Genomic DNA, 7,197 nt, shown 5'->3' on the forward strand with positions numbered 1-7,197 from the left:
AAAAAAAAAAAAACTAAGAAAAAAGTACGGCATCGTATGCCACAAGATATTTTCTTCATCCGCCATTTGAGAATACCTGCAGCGATAGCCAAACACATGTGTCTTATCATATTTACTTTGATAATGATTATATAAATAATCAATAAATACGGCTTTATGTTACATTACCATATTTAATTTGATAAGGGTTACATTAAAAACCAATAAATACAGCTGTATGTTAGATTACCGTATTTAGTTTGAATAATATTAAAAGGCTTACCTACAAGCATTGTCTTAAAAAACAAACATTTCGCAATTTTACGTTTTTTATAGCGTATATCGAAGTCGTAATCATGAGGCATGACTTGTGGAGACATGGACGTTTGCGTCGTGAAATTAGAGACATTTGTGTTTTGATGGGAGCAGAAAGGTTGGTTATGTGATACAGTGTGTTAGAGGTTGGTTATGTGATACAATTTGTGAGAGGTTGGTTATGTGATGCATATATATATATATATATATATATATATATATATATATATATATATATAAACTACATTGCAAATGTCATTATATTATATAATGATTAGTTAGTGGGTTTGCCCGAACCAACCCTTCTAAAACATGTAATGGTTAAGGCAGACCAGAGTATCTGCCAGGAATCTCTTAGTAGGGGGGGGGCTTCCATCCCCCTGAAGAAATTTTACCCTTCCCCCTCCGAACGAAATGGAATTCATATAGAAAATATATAGACTCTAGCCTTCTTTTAACAGTGTCCGCCCGGGGGAAAAACTCTAAAAGAAACACAGGGCAGTCTTGTTAGAAGCATTTGCCCCACGTTTTTGTCATAACTGGTATAGTTAATGATTTGTTCTTTCCAGACCCACACACTAGTAGCGCTCTTGTGTTAAGTTTAACGTTCGATTCTTTTGTATATGTACCTATATTTTGTATTTGTACCTATAGTTTGTATATGTGCCCATATTTTGTATATACACCTATAATTTGTATATGTACCTATATTTTGTATAAGTAGCCCCCCCCCTACGTATATTTCGTTTATGTACCTATATTTTGTATATGTACCTATTGTTTGTATATGTACCTATATTTTGTATATGTAACTATATGTTGTATATGTACCTATATTTTGTATATGTACGCATATTTTGTATATGTACGTATATTTGGTTTATGTCACAATATTTTGTATATGTACCTATATTTTGTATGTGTACCTAATTTTGTATAAGTAGCTATTAACGATGGACGGTAAATGCGTTTCACATGTGTAGCACGCATGTAACACAATTTATGTTTAGCGACTCGATTCTAAATCATGTTGATTTACTGCGTTGTGATATTAACGAGATTTATAAGAACTTTTCGTTATTAATAAAAATTAACTAGTATAAATAAATATAAAAAAAACACAACCAGGCACAATAATTTCAGATTACTTTATTTTTAACAAAAACACTGTACATAAGAAGCGTACTGTTGTAATCCTAGTTGTCTCTGTTAAATTGGCTATTCAGGTCTTTGTTTTTATTTGATTTGTGAGTCTATTTCAATCATGGAGGCAGGGTCCGTTTCGACAACTCATTTGAGGGGTCTATTTCAACCTTGCTGGTTGTTTCTGCTGAAGGGGCGTCTCGGGGATGTTTCTCAACATAATGAGGGGAGTCATTCTGTCAAAATATAGATTCATACAATTTTAAATTAAATTCAATATCAAATTTTAGTGATCATTAAAGTAAATTTAAACAAAGAAAACCTTATTATCTAGTCTTGACGTTACCACATGCATATACTTGTTATATTTTTGTTTAGTTATTTTTCTGCGTAAAGAACATGGAGTAGACCTATAGCTTGTGTCATAAGTTTAAAAAATAAACCGGGAGTTATCTCCCCTAAACTTTCTCGAATATTCTTACATGAAACAACAGGGGATGGCAACTCGGGATATAGACATGATTTTTAATCCTTTTTAAATACTTACACTTTTTTTAAAAATAGAATAAAATCTCGTAGAAAAAAGAATTGCACACCAAGTGAACGCCAAATAAAATGTGCATAATAGTGGGGAACATTATTAGTACTTTATAAATTCACATGCGTTTTTTGAGAAAACGGAAATAGTGAAAATTACTACTTCCGGTCGACATAAATTACTTAAAATTTAAAAGAGGGCAGAAAATTCTTTTTTTTTACTCACACATGAAATTTCATTTTTCTATCTGAAAAAGTACTCAAGTTATAGGCTTTTGAAAATTCAAAGAAAATAAAGCTCAAATTCCTATTATCGAAAATCGTTCAAAAGTTGATACGTATCTACGATTTCGATATAGTACTTATATATGAAATTTCATCAACCTAGCTGTAACGGTACTCAAGTTATCGTGTTTACATACACACACATCCACACAAACACACACACACACATACGGACAAGATTACAACACTATGTTTTTCCGACTCAGAGAGCTGTAAAACGTCGAGGTTAGCAAAAATCTCGTTTTTTTGCATGATTACAAGACTTTCTCTATATTTCGAATATAAAGTAAAATAGTGCAGTTGTCAATGTGATTGCAATGCTACTTACATCTTGTTTGTCCGTATTAACGGCAGTAGACACGGCGCACAAAAGGCCGACACAGACGAAGAAAACAAAAGGGCTCATGTTTATCTCAGTTGAACTGGAAATAAAATGCATTTTTGAATTTAAACATCATTTTAAAATAAAACAATTTACACACACACATTCTTAGACACAGACATACAGACAATGACTCGCACGCACACACACACACACAGACACACACACACACACACACACACACATATATATATATATATATATATATATATATATATATATATATATATATATATAATTGAATTTGGTCATGTAATTTACCAGAATTATTTTTCTCGTTTAACAAAACGCAGAATAGAATGTCCTATGTTAAACAATATCAAACCCTCATCTTATTTATAGCACATATGGCCATTTAAAAAACCTTTGAAAATATGTTTTAATCAATATGGAAAACAAACTCTTAAGGTTCTCAAAATACGTTGGAACAATTTTATTATTGTGTCCGCAAAATATTTTCGCAGGGTATCACATCAGAATCTTCAGCGATATATGGAGAACTTGATACGGGCTTTTGTTAAAAATAATATGGTAGATGTTTTAAATGTATAACCAACACTTTATTTAAAGAAGAAAAATAAAAAATAAAGACATATTCGAATGTAGAAAAACAGTTTTAATTATGCAACAGTAACAGTGTTTATAGTTGTGGAAAAGAACTTATGAAACAATGGCGTGACTAATGTTTGTACATCAACTAATGACGTCATCTGCCGAGTTAAAAATATAAAAAAAAATTAACTATTTCATTCAAATTTGATTTAGATTTACGTACGCTATGAAATGTATACAATACAACTTTTCCGACCTAAACTTATAAAATTTATTTTATCTATTTGGATTCTAGATCTATCTCTAGATCTAGACTATATCTAAATCTACACAAAAACTAGAGGTTGACGCTAAAACGCTAAGATCTAGATTTAGACTCTTACTACTCTAGAATCTATACAAACATAAATTTTTATATTAAACTATTTCAGGCCTTTACCAATTATTTTATAGACATCTTTGTTTGTTTAACTATGGAGCTGGCTAATTTGGGATGAAAAAAAATAATTTGAAAGAATAGGCATATGCGCGTAAGTAAGTTTTAAAAATACGTCTTTCATTCTCCACATTTTTTAAGGTGACTAAATCGCTCAGATGATAGGATGTGCGGGATCGAGACACAATAACTCAAACTTATTTTTTTATTTTTTTTTTGTATGTGAATCTTACGGTTTAGACAAGGGGTCTCCAAACTTTTCAGCCCGAGGGCCGCATTAACTATCAAATATCAGTTCGGGGGCCAGAGTTTCTTCCATGCATCTCTTTTGGGTAACGGTATCCCCGTACCCCCCCCCCCCCAACGAAATGTAATTTATATAGAAATATATACATATTTTAAATGCACCCCCTACCCTGGAGAAAAAGTCTGAAAGAAACATTGTCGGGGGCCAACAACACACTCGAGGTCCAAGTATGTTCTCCTTGGGCAAACATTAAAACACACCCGCCATTTTTTGAACTTGTCTCTAATGAGGTCATTTGCTTGCTATTCAATTACCTCCATCTGCAATTCATCTTGGCAACTGGTTACATTTGCTTCAAATGGGGTTTGAAACAGTCTCACTTCTGCCTTTGAATCCTAGTCAGAAAACCGCTACTGAAACTGCACCTGGAGGTCTTGTTAGCAGTTTCCACTACTTGAGTCACAATTTTTTCATCCATGTCAGCAACACGGAGGGCAACGGTATTAGCACCCAAAGCTTCATATTCAAATTGTTTTGTATTTTCTGGGCAATTTCTAACAAACATTTTTTTCCGTGAACAAAAAGATCTCCGCGGGCCGGATAAGGGGACCTCGCGGGCCGCATTCGGCCCGCGGGCCGTAGTTTGGAGACCCCTGGTTTAGACTATAAAGAAAGGAATTACTTCATTCAGATTTGATTTAGATCTAGATCTATAAATCTACTCATCAAGACGTACGCTATGAAATATGTACAATTTTATCGGTCAAACTAATACAAATTACTTAAAAACAACATAATGACCATTGAATAGCCAGATATTTAACGGAAGCATTTAAGTCACTTAATCAGTGTTTGCCTGTGTTATGTTAAATATGTCGGATTTTTTACTAATTAGTTATTTCTTTGCTTTGTCAGTAATATCGTTTAGCGTGTAGTAAAGCACAATGCGTTTCGACCAATAACTATTTCATCAATTATTTTTCTCAAACAAGTACAACATTTTAAAATATATAGGCCTATAATTCACGTGAAACGGGTATCGATGGCTAGTTCTATTAAAAAAAGGTTTAAGTAATTAAAAATGGATTACAAATATTGTCCATGTCCTGAGTTGCCATCCCCCTTAGTGTTATATTAGAATATTCGAGAAAGTTTAGGGGAGATTACTCCCGGTTTATTTAAATCAGGAAATTTAAATTTCACGTTTCAGATTTAGAATGAAAGATCTTAAAATATCAAATTTGATAAGTTAAAGCTTAAGTTTCAGATTTAGACAAATAAAGTTTTTAAATCGCGAAATAAATATTGCTTTTGTAATTAAAAATTAAAATGTTTGTTTTTGTTATTTTACTTTATGTATTTATTTTTGGCTTCGCGTGCTGAAAAAATATTGTTTACTTTTGTTATTTCTAGTTTTTAAACCCAAAAAAATGAAAATGAAAAAGCAACATCAAATTCTAAATATATTTCTCTTTTATCTTTCTCTGCCACCCGATTGCCTAAATCCTAAAATCAAACACTTTAAATTGATATTTCGCATTTTAACTAAACCAACTTCTTCAAAGCCTTTCTAATCTTAAGTAACATCAATTGCCCATGTCATTAAAAGCAAATAAAAACACATCTCGTCAAAAGCCCATTTGATTAAAGCCTGTTTCATCGAAAGCTAATTTCAAATCCCATCTTGTTAAAAGTTATCAAAAGTTAACTTCAAAAGCTCACATTGTGAAAGCCATTATATCAAAGGCTAACCCCAAAAGCCTATCTTGTTAAAAGCCCGTTTTATCAAAAGGTATATTTAAAAGCCCACATCGGGAAAAGGAAACTTCAAAAGCCCATCTTGCAAAAACCCCATTTCATCAAAAGATGGCTTTAAAAGGCCATCTTTACACCAACGTACTACTGCAGTAAATCTTACTTCTTAAGTCTAGCCCAAACACTGAAAAATAACTCTACTTTTAAACGTCTAAGAGCGATAAACTAAAATCCGAACCTTTATTTCATAATAAACCCCTAACAAAACCCCAAAAATCCGTAACAAACCTGCAACGTGAAATAAATGCAGTCACTAATTCCCCGGCTAATCCAAAGCCCCTGGTGCATGTCGCTATGTAAAGTTTCCAATACTCAAATTGCACCCGATTAGTCCTATAGCCTCCACGGACGCTAATTTGCTCTGTGCAGACAACCGTTAGGCCAAGTCGTTATCATGTAGCACAGCTAAATAAAAGCTGATGCTAAATCTGGATAATCGTGTTGTACGTGGGCCATTTAGTCCCGTCTGTTGCGCTACTTCCCGGGTTATTTAATACTAGCCGACCCGCGGCGTATCACACGCCGCTATTTAGTTTTATTTTCTACTTTTCAGTAATTCATAATTTGTGAATTCGACAGTACCAATGCTGCCAATGAAAAATAAATTGCTTTAAAGCAATAAAACCCTCCTTTCCCCCCCCTCCCCCAACCCGTGAAAGCAGCCTCCTCTTAGTTACCCGGCCCCCCTAAGTTTAAAATAGTTTCAAACTAAATTATCTGCCCCTAATAGCCGTCACCAAACCCGTCTCCACGATTGTAAACATTTAGCGTGAACCACAGCTCACCAGACCATGTGGGGTGAGGGTGGTGGCGATATGCCTAGAGAGGAAGAGAGGGGACTGCTAGGCGCGCTTACAGCTTGTTTTCTAACGTCTCCAAGAAGAGAATCTATCTATATATATAATTATCTTCTGGGAGACGCTAGAAAACAAGCTGTAAACGCGCTCCCTACCACGCCCACCCCTACATGGTCTTAGTGAGCTGTGTTCACTCGAAATGTTTACAAGCAGAGCCAACGATTTTAAACGTAGGGGGGGGGAGGAAGGGGGGGGGGTATGGTCCTTAACGTGCTACTTATAGTGTTTTAAATAAATATTTTCAGTTGCAGCGTTGGTACCGTCGAATTCACAAATTATGAATTACTGAAAAGTAGAAAAACCAACAACTAAAGTGCGGCGTATGATATGCCGCGGGCTGGCTCGTTATATATATAGATGTATTATTTAAATATATTAATAAATGCATATGACATGTCTCTCTCGCAGATGTTATAACAAACTGTAAGTGGGTGTGAAGATTTGGACTTCTGTTTGTCAAATAAATGAAAGGGTCTTCAGTGATTAACCCTACGAATAGACCAGTTCTAATATTACACATATTGCACATGACTCAATTATTACACATATTACAATGACTTCAATATTACACATATTGCAATGACTCTAATATTACACATATTACAATGACTTCAATATTACACATATTGCAATGACTCTAATATTACAA

General features: G+C 33.9%; 1 long non-coding RNA gene across 1 annotated transcript; it reads right to left on the bottom strand.

The window, feature by feature from the left end:
- Positions 1-1,447: 1,447 nt before the first annotated feature.
- On the bottom strand, positions 1,448-2,956 carry LOC131929032 (uncharacterized). Its single transcript, XR_009383880.1, has 3 exons — positions 2,903-2,956; positions 2,588-2,681; positions 1,448-1,673 (listed from the first exon to the last, which is right to left on the bottom strand). It is a non-coding gene; the product is annotated as an uncharacterized LOC131929032 (long non-coding RNA).
- Positions 2,957-7,197: the final 4,241 nt, after the last annotated feature.

Source organism: Physella acuta, unplaced genomic scaffold (genome assembly GCF_028476545.2).
Source record: "Physella acuta isolate Inbredline_101_S28 unplaced genomic scaffold, ASM2847654v3 ptg001585l, whole genome shotgun sequence".
Classification (NCBI taxonomy): domain Eukaryota; kingdom Metazoa; phylum Mollusca; class Gastropoda; family Physidae; genus Physella; species Physella acuta.